Raw genomic sequence first — 16,974 nt, forward strand, 5'->3', positions numbered from 1 at the left:
TGGAACCTAGTAAAGTTCAGCCGGTTACAGAGTGGCCCAAACTATCTACAGTCACAAGTATGGTGCTTCATGGGGTTTGCAAACTTTTATTGCCGCTTCATCCAGAATTTCGACTCTATCGCGGCTGCCATAAATGCATTCACCAGGAAGATGTTGGAAGGATTTCATTGGACGGACGATGCAAACCAAGCATTTTTGGAGCTAAAGAGACATTTCGCTACTGTTCTAGTGCTGCAACACCCAGACCCATCTTGGCCATTTATCGTTGAGGTGGATGCATTTGATGTTGGCATTGGAGCTGTCAGTGGATAGCCGGCTGAACCCCTGTGCCTTTCTTTTCCATCACTTGACTCTGGCCGAGAGGAATTAAGATGATGGGAATATGGAACTCCTGGCTGTCCAAGAGGCCCTGGAGGAATGGCGACACTGGCTGGAGGGGGCAGATCATCCTTTCTTGGTCTGGACAGATCACAAGAATCCCTCCTACATTCAGAATGCAAAGACACTCAACGCTTGCTAAACCCAGTGGGCTCTCTTCTTCACCTGGTTTAATTTCATCTTCACCAACAAGAATATCAAGGCCAACATTCTCTCCCAGCAATTCAATGGATCTCTGGACAATTCTGATCCAGAATCCATTCTTCCTCACTCATGTATTGCAACTCCAGTTATCTGGGGAATAGAGGCAGAGGTGAGGGATGCCCAAAAGTCAGACCCAGGTGGGAGACCTCCCAACCAGATGTTTGTGCCTGTTGCAGTGTGCTCCGTAATGTTGGAAAGGTGGCCACTCCTGCTGTCTGGCTAACCATCTGGGTATTCAATGGACCCAGGAATTTATAAAGAGACTATTTTGGTGGCCATCTATGTCCCAGGGTATCCACAACTTTGTATCTCCCTGTCCCACCTGCTCTCAAAACAAGACATCACACCAGCATCCTGCAGATCTGTTATGTATGCTGCCTGTGCCCCACCACCCCTGGTCCCACCTCTCAGTGGACTTCATCATTGGGCTGCTGCCCATCTAATGGAAACTTTACCATTTGGTTGTTATGGATCAATTTTCCAAGGCTCCCCACTTCTTTGCCTACCTAAGCTCCCGTCAGCTCGTGAGACTGCCAACATGGTTCAACATGCGTTCAGTCTCCATGGATTCCCTCAAGACATAGAGTCTGATCGTGGACCACAGTTTCCTTCCCGCTTTTGGAAGGCTTTCTTCTCTCTTGTAGGAGTCATGGCCAGCTTCTTGTCTGCTTTCCCAGCCCAATCCAATGGGAAGAAGGAGATGGAGACAACCCTGCGTTGCCAAACCTAAGTCTGGCAGTGGACACAATCTATAGGAGAGAGCCCCCTTTGAATACCAGAAGAGATTCCAGCCACTGCTTTTTTCCTGACCAAGCGATTGATGTTGGAGTTCCAGCTGCTGAACAGTTGATCCAGTGCTACAAGCACAACTGGAAACAAGCCAGGGTTGATCAGCTCCATTGACAAGTAAGGCCATTCAGACCAGGAGAAAGGATCTTCGCCTGAAAGTCGAGAACCGTAAATTGGCTCTATGTTACATGGGACCATTCGTCTGGAAAAGGCTGTCAACAAGGACTCCTATAGATTGTGTCTACCAGCATCACAAAAGATCCACCCAGGGTCCCATGTCTCCTAGCTCAAGCCGGTTACTACCTCTTCCCCGGCCCCATTCACCCAACCTCCCCCTCCTCCTTGCTTGGTAGATGGATCCCTGGTCTATATTGTGCAGCACCTCCTGGCATCTCGCTGGGTACCCGGTAAGGTCCAGTACCTTGTGGATTGGGAAAGGTATGGTCCTGAAGTATGTTCTTGGATCTTGGTGAAGGACATCTTGGACAAGTCACTCATCCGGTACTTCTAGTGGGCACAGGTCTGAGGTGCCTGAGGAGCTGTGCCAAGGGAAGGGGGCCCTGTCACAACACAGACACAGCAGCACGGCAGATTCGGCAAATGAACTCATGAATATGTGCATGTCACGTGATAATCATTTTATTATGGCTGAATTTAACTCCCTCCTTTTTGTTGTAGCACTTCTTGAGACTTGAGCAAAGCACAGCATCATTTCGCTGCCTGCTTGCGTTCGACCTTGCCTAAGAAAGTGGACAGTCCAGTCGACGCTGAAGACTAGCGACATTCATTTTATATTTAGGTTTTTCTTTCAGCCAGTGTTGGCATTGAGCTTTTCATTTGAGAGTTTTAGTTAACAGCCCTGTTTGGCCTGGTATTTATTTTTTTCCTTTTCCTTAAAACTCTGTTCGCATTAAAGTCTGTAAACTATTGATCCTCTTCAGTGTTTCTCTCTCCATTCTTGGGCCATATCCGAACGTACTGACATTAAGCCCTTGTGCTTTCGGTTTAATCTTGTCTGCCACTGGCACATGTTTCCCACATTATACAATTATTTAAAGAGGACTCTCGTTGAGTGCATTAGTGGAGTCATTGTGTTGGAAAGAATCGTTAGTCTCACGGTTTCACTCTGTTGTTCCTCTGAGGCTCTGTCGATATTCCTACGTCTAACCTTCGGTTTCTGTTCCTTCGAGGGGATTCTGCAGTCCGCCGCTCCTGGGTCGAGTCATGAGTCTGCTGTCTTCAGCTCCTGGACTGAGTTGGTTCCAGCGACCCCTGTGACAGAGAAAGCCTGCCATTCCTCCACACTTGGCTCAAGTCCTCCAAGAGCATACCGTGACAGGAACATTGCATCCCAGGGACTCAGTACACTGGAAAATAAAATAACATGATATGTATCATAGTTCTACTTGTTTTCAGGGAAAGTGTGTGGTTCCTGCACCCCCCCCCCCGTTAAACTCAGTCACCTCCTTCGAGGCTTTGTCAGTATTCCTATGTCTAGCCTCTTGTTTCTGTTCCTTCGAGGGGATTCTGCAGCCCTCTGCTCCTGGGTCAAGTCATGAGTCTGCTGTCTGCAGCTCCTGGACTGAGTTGGTTCCAGCGGCCCCTGTGACTGAGAAAGTGGGCTGTTCCTCCACACTTGGGCCAAGTCCTCCAGGAGCGTACTGTGACAGGAACTTTGCATCCCAGGGACTCAGTACACTGGAAATTAAAATAATATAATGTATAACATCATTCTACTTGTTTTCAGGTTAAGTGTATGGCTCCTGGGCCTCCCATACTTGTTAAACTGGGTAAAGTATCACAGAGTATAATGGCATAAATAATATTACAGGTGTACCAATGGATTCTCAGCAAAATCACTTGCATGTTTTTCTTCTTCTACTCTGAGGAAACATCAGGATCAGAATCAGACTACACAAGTTCAGTGTGGTCACTTCACACCTGCTCCAGTCTGGTAACGTAGGGTCACCCTCTGAGAATACATCTGGTCTTAGTGAAGTCATTGTGTTGGAGAGAATGATTAGTTTTGCATTTTCACTCTGTTGTTCCTCCAAGGCTCTGTCGATATTGCTACATCTAACCTCTTGTTTCCTGCTCTTCATGGGGGTTCTGCTGTCCCTCTGCTTCTGGGTCGAGTCATTATTGGTTGTGAACTGAATAGACAATAGACAATAGGTGCAGGAGTAAGCCATTCGGCCCTTCAAGACAGCACCGCCATTCACTGTGATCATGGCTGATCATCCACAATCAGTATCCAGTTCCTGCCTTATCCCCATAACCTTTGATTCCGCTATCTTTAAGAGCTCTATCCATCTCTTTCTTGAAAGCATCCAGAGACTTGGCCTCCACAGCCTTCTGGGGCAGAGCATTCCATATATCCACCACTCTCTGGGTGAAAAAGTTTTTCCTCAACTGCGTTTTAAATGGCCTACCCCTAATTCGTAAACTGTGGCCTCTGGTTCTGGACTCACCCATCAGCGGGAACATGCTTCCTGCCTCCAGCATGTCCCATCCTTTAATAATCTTATATGTTTCAATAAGATCCCCTCTCAGCCTTCTAAATTCCAGTGTATACAAGCCCAGTCGCTCTAACCTTTCGACATATGACAGTCCCGCCATCCCGAGAATTAACCTGGTGAACCTACATTGCACTCCCTCAATAGCAAGAATGTTCTTCCTCAAATTTGGAGACCAAAACTGCACACAGTACTCCAGGTGTGGTCTCACAAGGGCCCTGTACAGCCTATAAGGAAAGCTGCATGTTTTTGATTCCAGTAAAACAATGTATATTGAAATACACTTGCACCATACACCAGGGTGCTCTCTTCAGTTACTTGATGAGGTAATCGTAGCCTTTGGCCAGAAGCAGATGTTGTCACGTGGTACCCAACCTTCACAGAGTCTTTTGACCCTTAACCACTACACTCTCCAGTTGGCGGGTCAGCAGTGGTGGCCAAGTCACTGTCCATCTGCTCCTGACTTCCATCTCAACTCCTCTCACCTGCTCCTTATCCAGCAAGAGGCTCTTTCTCCTTCCTCCCTCATCCTGTAAGCTGCTTGGTTCTTGCTCTTTTCATCGAGGCCCAACACAGACAGCAACCTCTATGCCAACCTTGCCAGGAACCCTCTGCAGCCGATCTCCACGGGGAATAGCCATGTCTGCCATCCTTTGTCCCTGCACTCCTGGACTACGGACGGGTACTTCAGTGCCTTCCTCCCATGAGCCTCCACACATCCTTCCTTCCATGAGCCTCCCCACATCCTTCCTTCCATGAGCCTCTTCACATCCTTCCTCCCATGAGCCTCCCCACATCCTTCCTTCCATGAGCCTCCTCACATCCTTCCTTCCATGAGCCTCCCCAAATCCTTCCTCCCATGGTACTGTGGGTTCCACCAGGATGATTTTCTTGTCTTTAGTGGACCACTGTACGATGTCTGGTCAAAGTGTGGTTTGCACCACCTCTGGGAACTGCAGCTTGTCATAGAACCACCTATACCGTCCTTGTGTTTAAGTTGTTTTGCATCCAGACAGTATGTGTGCCAGTGAGCCCCACTGACCACAAAGCTTGCAGTTAGGGTCCTCTCTCAGCCCCCATGTGTGCAGCTGTGAGGGTGTAGGGAGAGTGTCATATACGGACCGCAGGAAGAAAGAAATGCAAAAGGGCTCCAGTCTCCAAAGCTCTGCTCAAATGGTCTTGCGCTTGGGAAGATCCCATTTCGTCCAAGCATCCTGTGACGCCCGACTCCACTGTCATTGATAACCCCTTTTGTCCTCACGGTTCCGCAACTCTGCCTGGACCATGTCATGCCTATCCCTTCCACTCGTACTTCCCCGTCACTGGAAGTGCGCTGAGCCAAGGCTTTACTGTCCCAGGCACAGATTGCCATTTATGTCCCTCAATACTGGGAGCTCACTGCCTGGGGGTGTTCGGGCTAAGCTGGGGGCCCACATACATCCCAATCTGCTGTGACTCCTGCTTGGTTTATTAGCTTGTCATCAGAGCCCCTCAGCGTTAACACATCTCTGCACTTTGCCACCTTGAACTCCTCCACTACCAATGACAACGGCAGCTGTAGCCAGACTGATCTAATGTAGAGCCCCTCTGAAGAGAAACTTGGAATCCCCAGCCACCTCCGCAGGTTCTTGTTGACTTTCCTCGTGATGCTTTCTACAGTGGTCATGGGGAACTTGTACACCATGAAAAGCCAGAGCTGCCTTGGTCGAAGACCATGTTGGTACAACCATGTCTTACATTTACCAGGGAGCCCGGTTTTGTCGATCTTCTTCAGCCACTCTTCAGTCTGCTTTACAGTGTTGGTGATGTTGACGCTGTCCATCATTGCAGCATTAAACCACTTTCCAAGGCACTTTACTGGGTTGTCCTTTATGGATGGAATGACTTCTCCCTGTACTTGAAGACTGAACTTGCTCGTAACTTTGTCCTTTTGAATCACCATGCATCAGAACGTCATGGCCTTGAAGGTCATCTTAACCCAGGTAGCTATGTTGTCCAGGGTTTCAAATACCCATCTTGCTTAGACATGGGTTACATTATGGTGGTATTTAACTCTGTTCTTTTCATTGTAGCACTTGTCGAGACTTGAGCAAAGCACATCAATATTATACTGCCTGCTTGCATTCAGCCTTGTATGAGAAAGTGGACTGTCGAATCAACTGTCGCTGAAGACTAGCGGTATTCATTTTAAATTTAGATATTCCTTTCAGCTGCAATGTTGGCATCTAGTTTTCCATTTGAGGGTTTTAGTTAACAGCCCTGTTTGGCCTAGCATTTATTGTTTCCTTTCCCTTAAAACTCTGTTCGCATTGAAGTCTGTGAAATATCGATCCTCATTAGTGTTTCTCTCTCCACACTTGGGCCATATCCGAACGTACTGACATTAAGCCCTTGTGCTTTTGGTTTAATCTCGTCTGGCACTGGCACATGTTTCCCACATTATACGATTATTTAAGGAGGACTCTCGTTGAGTGCCTTTATGGAATCATTGTGTTTGGAAAGAATGATTAGTCTTGCTGTTTCACTCATTTGTTCCTCTGAGACTCTGTCAATATTGCTACATCTAACCTCTTGTTTCCATCTCTTCATGGAGATTCTGCTGTCCCTCTGCTCCTGGGTCGAGTCATGAGCCTTCTGTCCATTAATGGTCGTGGACTGAATGAACCATGCCTATAAGGAAATCTGTATGTTCTTGATTCCAGTAAAACAATGTATATCCAAATACAGTAATGTTTGCACACAGAGTCTGGAAACATTCAAAGGATTTATAATGGTAAGTGGTGTACTTGGAATCTTCTCTTAAATTTCAGAGTGACCAGTATGGATGGACATATTGAAAATTGTATAAAAAATCATGTCCTGAGATGCTGAAAGGGCAAAGAGCTGGAGGTCTAGCTTATGGATGTCAAAACAGGGATAATTGGAGTGATGAGACCAGACAGATTTTTGTTAGCAAAACAGGAAAAAATGTAGCTGAGATGCAGATCCGAATGATGGAGCAGGTGCAGGGGTTTAAGTTACAAATGGGCATATCAATAACCCATATTCTCTTGTCACACAATACACGTCAGTAAATGAACAGTTTATATTCTTATTTAAAGTCTACTGAGCAGAGACTATAGCTTTACTATAGCTTTAAGACTGGGTTGCTTAACCAGAACTGGTTCAGATATTGATTTTAAACATTAATTGCATTATTAAAAAAAATAGAACATTTATAAATATTTTGCTGCTGATATTTTGACTGAGCTTTACCTTAGTTTTAGTTCTGGTATTAGTTTTGGACTAAGTGGCATGGTGGGTAGTGGTCAGTGTAATATTATTACAGTACTAGTCACTTGGATTGAAATGTGCCGCTGTCCATGAGGAGTTTGTATGTTCTCCCGTGACCGCGTGGGTTTTCTCCAGGTGCTCTGGTTTCCTCCCATATTCCAAAGATGTACTGGTTACTGGTTAAATAAAACCATATTACCATTCTGTCAAGAGATGGGTAGGCAGGGAAAAGTAAGATTATTATTTCGAATCGAACAGTCAAATTAAATTAATTGAATAAGGCAGAACTCTGTGTGTGGTGGGTGGTGCGATGTGTATGGGGTTTGTGTGGTGGGGGCTGGTGAGGGTGATTTGGTGTCATCTGGGTGATGTGTTCTGGGTGGTGTGATGTGTGTGTGGTGTGGTGGAGTGTGATGGGTGGGGTGCTGAGGGGGCAAGGTAGGTAGGGTGTGATATGGTGGAATGTGGGTGGTGCGGTGTGGTGAGTGGGGTGTGGTGGGTGTGAGGAATGTGGTGTGGGGTTGTGGGTAGTGGGTGTGGTAGGTGTGGGTGTGATGGGTGAGGGGGATGTGAGTGGCGGGTGTGGGTGGTGTGGTAGGTGTGGTGTGGTGAGGAGGGTGTGGGTGGTGGGTGAGGTGGTGTGGTGAGGGGGAGCGTAACGGGTGTGGTGAAGGGTGGTGTGAGTGGTGGGCTGCAATGTGATTCATTTGAATGGAGCAAGTACTGAATTCATCCAGATAAAGTAAACTGGTGACCTTTTGCTTCATAAATTTCACAAAACTTCAAATAGAATTGTAGTTCTTGTTTTAAAATGCCTGCTTAAGAAAAAATGTTGTGAGGTGATGTTGTTAAGAGGGGTTGTTTTATGACTCTACATAGTTTCCTAATGATAAGACAGTTGATAGCCAGTTATTTGCTATGATCATTTACAGGAAAAGGAAGGGAGGAAGAGAATGTCTGTTAACACAAGGGCAGAGTGAGCACTCTAAAATCCTCAGTCATGGTTTCTTTCTGCACGTAAAGCTTTTCAATTCTTTCTAGCCCACGCTCTGATTAACCAGAACTGTTAAAGACTGATATCGAATTCTTTTCTTTCTCCCATGCACCCCAGCCTCCTAATTTATTTCTCTGAAGTGAAGCTATTCATTATCTGACAAGATACTTGGAAATGACCTTGAATATCTTTGTGTAGCAGGATCCATCACCAATGAGAGACTGGTCATGCAGTAAAGGGGACAGAGCACTCCGCAGGGTCTTTTTGATTACTATTCATCCAGATATACCCACAGGCAGTTCTCTGTTCTTTATCCACTTGTCCTCCTGTTCAGAGATAATAAATAGTCTGTGCTTGCTACAGTCCTGTACAGAACCTGGGGGCAGATCTGCATGCAAGCCAGAAAATGGTGAGAGTTTATGTGCATGATAGCATAATAGTTAACATAACACTTTACAGTGCAGGCGACCCATGTTCATTCCTGCTGCTGTCTGTAAGCAGTTTGTACGTTCTCCCCGCAACTGCGTGGGTTCGTACCTTCTCCCCGCGACTGCGTGGGTTCATACGTTCTCCCAGTGATTGCGTGGGTTTGTATGTTCTCCCTGCGATTGCGTGGGTTTCTTGCCAGTGCGCCAATTTCCTCCCACAGTTCAAGGACCTACCAGTTGGTAGGTTAATTAGTCAAGGACATACCTGTTGGTATGTTAATTAGTCAATGTAAATTGTCCAGTGATTAGGCTAGGAGTAAATCGGGTGATCGCTGGGCGGCGCGGCTCAAAGGGCTGGAAGGGCCTACTCCACATTGTTTCTCAATAAATAAATAAACGATGGGCTACTCAGTCTGTCTGTGTATGTGGAATGTACGCTTCTGATTCTTCATGATTCTCTCCTCTCAGTTGCAAGTTTGTGCTTATTTATCTTCCTGTAGAAGTCAAACCAGTCATCATTTGAGAAGAGCAAAGCTGAGACTGAGTTCATTGTGTAACTGTACTTCTCAACACTTGGGTTCTGATGCTCAGTGAAGCTGCCCTAATAAAGAAAATTGGTAAATTAATTTATTGTTACATGTACTGTACCTGAGGTACAGTGATAAACATTGTTACAGTGAATAACTTTGTAAATCATTCCATTACAACCATGAATTGCGGTAGTACAAGGTGTGTTCGTCCATTGTCGATATTGATGAAGATCTCAACACCATTATGATGGTGTCAAGACTAGCACGTGATTTGGATTTAAGTGAGGGAGAGTTGCGCAGCATCAGCCTCACTCTCTCTTCCCAATTCCCATCTGGATCCAGTGGCAAGACAGAGTCGAGACGGCTGGAGATGGGACTAGGACACTCTCTTGTCCTGCTCTACACGTTCCACAACGCTTGCACAGACCGCCTTCTTGACCGTTGGACCTTCCACTGGTCTCGTCCGCTCAATCCGCCGGAGTCTGTCTTCATACGCTGGGATAGACAACTCCCTACCTCACCGAGGGTTTGAGACCCATCAGCTACCCTCACCTGGTTTAGCTGGCTTGTCGAAGCCGTTGCCCGGGGTGTGGCTGCTGTCACATGCAAACCGCTACGGGGAGCCACAGGTGAGAGCTGAGTGCCAGGTGGGGACCAAAAGTGGACTAATCGCCTTGAAAAGGACATGACATGTTCTCCCACCAGAGGTGCTACCCCTCCCTGACACCCCAATAACAATGTAGATAAAGTGCAATGCTAGTAACAGTACAATGCAAAGCCATAACAAGGCAGACTGTGCAGTCAAGAGTTCATCTTATTGTACTCAGGGCCATTCAATGGTTTATGACAATAGGATAGGAGCTGATGCGACATGCTTTTGGAGTTTTGTAGTATTTACCCTATGGGAGGGAAGAAGAGAGAATGTCTGGGGTAGGTGGGGTTTATGAAAATGCAGGTTACTTTGATAAGGCATTGAGAAGTTTAGACAGCGTCCATGGAGAAGAGGCTGGTTTCCGTGATCTGTTGTGTGAATCTCAGAAGAAGAGATTTTCAAAACAAATTCCATTCCAAACCTTGTCTAGTTAATACCTAGAGTTCATGCCATATCAGTGCCAATCAAGACTCTCCCTGCCAAGAGAGAGGTTAGCTACTAAACCTGATATTCAATGAAATTAATATCATTAAGGTCAGAATTCACCAGATACTGTACCAGACCAACTGTGTCAATATCATTTCAACAAGGACAATCAGATGCTGGAAATTCAACACTGGGTGAATTATCCCCTGGCTATCCAAAGCACTAATCTCAATCGTAAGGCAAATGTGATCATTCATTTGAATCTGTGTCACTCCAGCAATGACAAAGGAGCAAATCAACCGGCTAAACTGACTCACTTCCTAACAGTCAGATGAAGTGGTTGCAATGAATTTCTTCTAAATGTGTTTCTGCAGCATTAGACCCAGCTTCTCACAAACATCTGCCATCTAGCTGGAGAAGAGAGGAGGCTTGTTGGGACAGCAGGACTGCTATATCATACACCACCCTGCCTTGGAAGTACATTGATGTTTCTTTGTTGACACTGGATAAAATTCCAACACTTTTCAAAGCAACGTTTCAAAAGGAAGTCCCATTATCACTGTGGATATCAAATGCTGGGCTGGTGTGTGATGTAAACAATCCAAGAATTTATAAATAAAGGAAAAATGGACAATGATATTAATGACCAGAAGATTATTTTTCTGCACATTGTGGGTTATAAATATATAGTACAGCAAGTCTGTACTAGGGCCTTTGTTTGATGTCCCAGGGGTTAGACTGTGCTATTCTCCCAGACCAGTTCTATAATCTTGGATTTTTTGTTTGTGTCAAACTTAAACACACAACTTTCCAAATTAGATAAAGGTACTACAGTTGAATCAAAAATGATGATATCAGTGGACAAATCCTTGAACAACTTTGCATGTTCTTCCAGAGTTGTATCTGAATTTACTGATGAGGCATTTAGATAGAATACATAGTTCCACTTTCACTTTATTGCTCTGAGCCAACTTTTCTCCAACAGACCTGACTTGTTTGTGTAGTCAGCTACCGTGCTAGGTAGCTTAAATTTTTAATCTTTACAAGACACAGCACATAGGACCTTACCAGAATATGTTTTCAAATTCAAAAATGTCTCCTTGCCAATTGAACTTTGATAAACCTTTTGAAGTACACACTTCTGATTATTACTTACCTCTAGCCTTGCTTACTGGGGTATTGTGCCTTTCCTTCTGTCTGTATCGTGAAAGAATTTCACTGCTGTAAAATGCTACAGCTGCGGTCTGTGATCTTCATTAATTATGACTGACCAACAGCAGACTTTTGCATCAAACTTACTTTCCACTTACTCTTAATTCAAATTTTAGGTCAATATTTCAATCCCATGCACCATCCTAAACAAATACTGTATCATGACCAAAATCCTTTTTCAAAGCTACCTCCATTGACGTGATGGTTAATATATGTGCTTGAATGTCATGTCGATTGAAACCACATCTATCTTAACTTCATGAATTTGTCAGTTTAGGAAAGTGTAAAAATTACAATGTCATGACAGCTCACTTTCAACACCCCAAGCTTCTGGACCTAAATTTGCAACTCACTAAAAACTCCAAGGGTACTGGGACAAAATGGATCTGCAAGCATTCTTTCATCTCTCCAAATGGAAGTGAAAAGTCTAGGAAAATGGGATATAGAGTATATCTAAACTGATTTCCATCAGATAAGATAGGTTGCTCTCCTACACTCTGATACACCTTCATCTTAGCTTCAGCCCTGCCCTCGTCTTCAAATGTATTGTTTCTTCTGAAAAACACTGCCTACTTCTCATATGAACATGAAGTACCTCGGGCATTATCATGTCCTCCAGGGTTTCCTGTGCTAGGTTGCATGGAAATATCCAAACTGCCCAATCCCATTCTTGGTTATATGCATGGCTGAACTCAGATTGCTGACAGTAGCCTTGCATTTTTCTGTTCTCTCCTCCGAACTCAGCTGCAGTCATCAGCAATTGCACTTGGACATTATTCAGCCACAACAAATATTAAATCACTCAAGTCAAGTCAAGTCAAGTCAGGTCAAGTTTTTTGTCATTCAACTACATACTTGTGTAATGCCCTGGTTCACATCTTTACTGTTAAGCTGTAGATATTTCACTTAGCAGCTCTGTAAGAGCTGCTGTCTGTTTTCAGCCTGTTTGAGTTATTGTTGAAGATAAGGGATGATGTGGAATGTGTGCTATCCAGTTAGCGGGAGGTTTTCTTGGTGGGGGACAGTAAGGGTGGGCTTGGGTTTTTTTTTTGTTTGAGAGGAGGTGAAGAGAGAAGACGCTGGGGAGAACCGGTTATAGCATACAATCCGCTGGTAGACCCATTTGTTTGAGATGGATGGCAAGCGACGTTTGGAAGGTGGTGTGTGCTTTCACGTTGACCGAGGGCCCAGTGCGTGAGTGACAGAGAAGTTCAAGATGGGCTCCAACTTGTGCACATTTGGTGGTTTAATTAGAATGTACCCTTTTCTTTTTGTTACTTTTTTACTAACCCCTCAGTAAAGATTCATAAATATAATTCCTTTAATCGTATGCAGTGTTCTGTCTGGTATTTCTTGGCACTGAGTTGTAACAGGGTAGCAAATGACACAGCATCCACACAAACTGAGGTTTGGGGTGGGATCAAGCACGCTCAATCTCACGAGTTTGGCAGGGCTGGAGGTTGTCTTCCCTGGACTTATGCAGCCAAGGAAACCAGGATTTTTCATTGTGGGGGTATCATCCGGGATCAATTCCATTGGATGCTGTGTGATTGCCCTGAGCATTGATCCAGTGGGTTGTGTGTTTAGTTCTGTGGTAAACTATTGTTCTGTAAAGTGATTAGAATACGTGGTTATGGATGTTCAGGGGTGGAGCGGAGGTTTGATAAAATGGCGGGCAAAGACTTTATTCTAGTTCAGACTAGCATTGACATAACGGCAGAGGAACTGCCTGGTACTATTGGGGCCCTGGGAGAGGGGGGGCCCGTAGGCTGTCCATACTTCCCGAGTGGAGGGAAGTGAAGACGCGCATGCTGAATCAGAAGCCGATTTTCCCTTAGCTGGGGGCGGAGACATCAAGGACAAGTTGCTCTCGTTTCTGCAGGGCGAGGGGAAGGAGTGGTCTAACGTAGAAGGTCTATTGAGCCCTCCAGCAAGGGCTAAACATTCTGAGTTGGTAGCAGCGCTTACTTCCCTGGAAAATAAATGGCAAAGTACCCAGGTTAAAAGTCCCAGCTGTCGTAGGCTCAGCCTGTTCTCAGGAACGAAGCCCACCCCTAAAGAGGAAGAGGAGTTTGAGACTTGGGTGAAGCAGACCTCTCAGATGCTGGATGAGCGGCAGTGCCCTGATGACAAAAAAAAGACAGCGATTGGTTGGAAGTTTGAAGGGGCTGGCTGTTGACACGTTGAAATCCACAAAGACACAGAACCCCTTTGCTATCACTGCGGCCTACATGCAAGCACTAGAAAAGGTGTTTGGGGTGACTGGAAGCCCATTGGAACTTATGATGGGGTCTCAGAACATATTTCAGGAGAAGGGAGAGAAGCTTTCTGCCTACATTTTTCGGCTAGAGAGGCAGCTAAACTGCTTGTGGAGCAGAGGGGCTATTGAAATGGCTGAGGTGAATCAGTTAAGAATGGACCAAGTGGCAAAAGGCACCCGTTCACTGGACCTGATCTCCAAAGGTCTCATAAGACGTGTCCCCCTCTCCCTCATTTGTGGAACTGATCAGAGAAGTAGGAGAGGAGGAGAATGTGATGGAGGTGCGGGAGGCCTCCGTCTGCAGGGTATAGTCCTCGGTTGTAGTCCCCTTGGCTGAAGTGACCACTGATAATCCGCTCCAGGGATTGGAGAAGGAGCTTGTGGCAGAGTTTAGGACTGAGATGTCCCGGTTGTTATCAGTGGGTGCGGCTGTGGCCCCCCCCGCCCACCGTACGATAGATCTGATAGGGAGGCAGACCTACTAGGGGGATGGACTACACAGAGGGCTGCTAGTGACCGGGGTCCTGCGAGAAGGCGGGTGGCTGGTATTGTCTGTTATAACTGTGGTGAAAAGGGACACTAGGTGGGAGTGTGAATGACAAGAAACCCCTCGGAGAGTGAGCCCCCAGATACCTAAGCTGAGAGACCCAGTAAGGGAACAGCCTGGCATCTCAGGGGGAACCCAGCAATACATCAAGGACACAAGATAATCTGCAGATGCTGGGATCGAAGCAACACTCACAAAATGCTGGAGGAACTCAGCAGGTCGGGCAGCATCTGTGGAAACGATGAGTCGACGTTTCGGGCTGGAACATCGACTCATCATTTCCACGGATGCTGCCCGACCTGCTGAGTTCCTCCAGTGTGTTGTCAATATATTAAGGAACCCCCTGAAGCAAAAAACCCTATTCCTGAAGACTTAGTGGGGCCAAGCTCCAGTGTATTGCAACAGATTGAGGGTACTTATGCTAGAGCCATACTTGACACTGGCTCTCAGGTTACTCTGCTGTACCATTCATTTTACAACTAATAACAGGAATTCTGCAGATGCTGGAAATTCAAGCAACATACATCAAAGTTGCTGGTGAACGCAGCAGGCCAGGCAGCATCTATAGGAAGAGGCGCAGTCGACGTTTCAGGCCGAGACTCTTCGTCAGGACTAACTGAAGGAAGAGTGAGTAAGGGATTTGAAAGCTGGAGGGGGAGGGGGAGATGCAAAATGATAGGAGAAGACAGAAGGGGGAGGGATAGAGCCGAGAGCTGGACAGGTGATAGGCAAAAGGGGATACAAGAGGATCATGAGACAGGAGGTCCGGGAAGAAAGACAAGGGGGGGTGACCCAGAGGATGGGCAAGAGGTATATTCAGAGGGACAGAGGGAGAAAAAGGAGAGTGAGAGAAAGAATGTGTGCATTAAAAAGAGTAACAGATGGGGTACGAGGGGGAGGTGGGGCCTAGCGGAAGTTAGAGAAGTCAATGTTCATGCCATCAGGTTGGAGGCTACCCAGACGGAATATAAGGTGTTGTTCCTCCAACCTGAGTGTGGCTTCATCTTTACAGTAGAGGAGGCCGTGGATAGACATGTCAGAATGGGAATGGGATGTGGAATTAAAATGTGTGGCCACTGGGAGATCCTGCTTTCTCTGGCGGACAGAGCGTAGATGTTCAGCAAAGCGGTCTCCCAGTCTGCGTCGGGTCTCACCAATATATAAAAGGCCACATCGGGAGCACCGGACGCAGTATATCACCCCAGTCGACTCACAGGTGAAGTGATGCCTCACCTGGAAGGACTGTTTGGGGCCCTGAATGGTGGTAAGGGAGGAAGTGTAAGGGCATGTGTAGCACTTGTTCCGCTTACACGGATAAGTGCCAGGAGGGAGATCAGTGGGGAGGGATGGGGGGGACGAATGGACAAGGGAGTTGTGTAGGGAGCGATCCCTGCGGAATGCAGAGAGAGGCGGGGAGGGAAAGATATGCTTAGTGGTGGGATCCCGTTGGAGGTGGCGGAAGTTACGGAGAATAATATGTTGGACCCGGAGGCTGGTGAGGTGGTAGGTGAGGACCAGGGGAACCCTATTCCTGGTGGGGTGGTGGGAGGATGGAGTGAGAGCAGATGTACGTGAAATGGGGGAGATGCGTTTAAGAGCAGAGTTGATAGTGGAGGAAGGGAAGCCCCTTTCTTTAAAAAATGAAGACATCTCCCTCGTCCTAGACTACAACTAATATTTGATGCATTTACAGGTATTTGATGCTACTCAGTGCATTAGAGATCTGGAGTCTGAGTACGGATGACTATTAGTGCAGGGTTGTCTGGACCCGGTCGAGAGGGATGAAGCTTCAATTCTCGTGGGGTCGAATACTTCTATTGTGAGGAGGTTAGTGGGAACCTGCAAGGAGAAAGTTGGAGAGAGACTTCTGAAAACATTGTCCATTCACCCTGTGTTCCGAGCTGCTTTTGAGGAAGTATGTGGCCGCAGTAGGCTGGATGATGAGCATAAACGAGGGACCGTGTGGTACAGCCAGTTGTGTTACGGACTGGGGATGTAGAGAGTGATGGGAACCCCAAATTTCAAGGAAAGCCTAAGGCTGAGACCTTTTTGGTGGATGCTCCAGAAGACCACGAAGAGGAGTTAGGCTTACCTGCTGGGGTACTGGTGAGGCTCGAACTGCAGAAGCCCTCGGTTGTACAGGTGAATAGTTGTACAGGGTGAGTGTCAGGAACACTTCAGAGAGGGAGGTCATCCTCAGACAGAGGATGCCAATGGCACACCTCTTCCCATTGACGGTAATGTCTAGTGTTCCTGTGAGACAAGCCGGGGAGGAACTGTCTCCGAAAAGAGGAAAGATGACTGCCAAGTCATTCAACTTTGGAGGCTCCCCAGTTCCTGCAGGTTGGAAGAAGAGGTTGATAGAGAAAATGCTGAAGCTGGAAGATGGTTTTTCTGTTGATGAGTTTGATGTGGGTTGTTCCGAGAGCACTTGCCACACTATCTGGGTGACAGGGGATACTCCATCCAGAGAAAGGTCACGGCGACTGGCACTTTTGCAGAGCTGGAGGACATTTGGCAGCATCTGCGGAAGTTGAAGGAAGCTGGGATCATCACTGAGTCCAGAAGCCCTTGCACATCTCCAATAGTAGTGGCCAGGAGGAAGAATGGGAAGGTACGGATGTGTGTGGATGATCAGATTCTGAACAGGTGTACAGTCCCCGACCAGTATAGAGTCCCAAGATTCGAGGACTTGCTGGACTGCCTGAATGGTGTGACGTGATTCAGTGTGCTGGGCTTGAGGAATGGGTATTACCAGATACCCA

The sequence above is a fragment of the Mobula hypostoma genome, chromosome 7 (genome assembly GCF_963921235.1).
Source record: "Mobula hypostoma chromosome 7, sMobHyp1.1, whole genome shotgun sequence".
Classification (NCBI taxonomy): Eukaryota; Metazoa; Chordata; class Chondrichthyes; order Myliobatiformes; family Myliobatidae; genus Mobula; species Mobula hypostoma.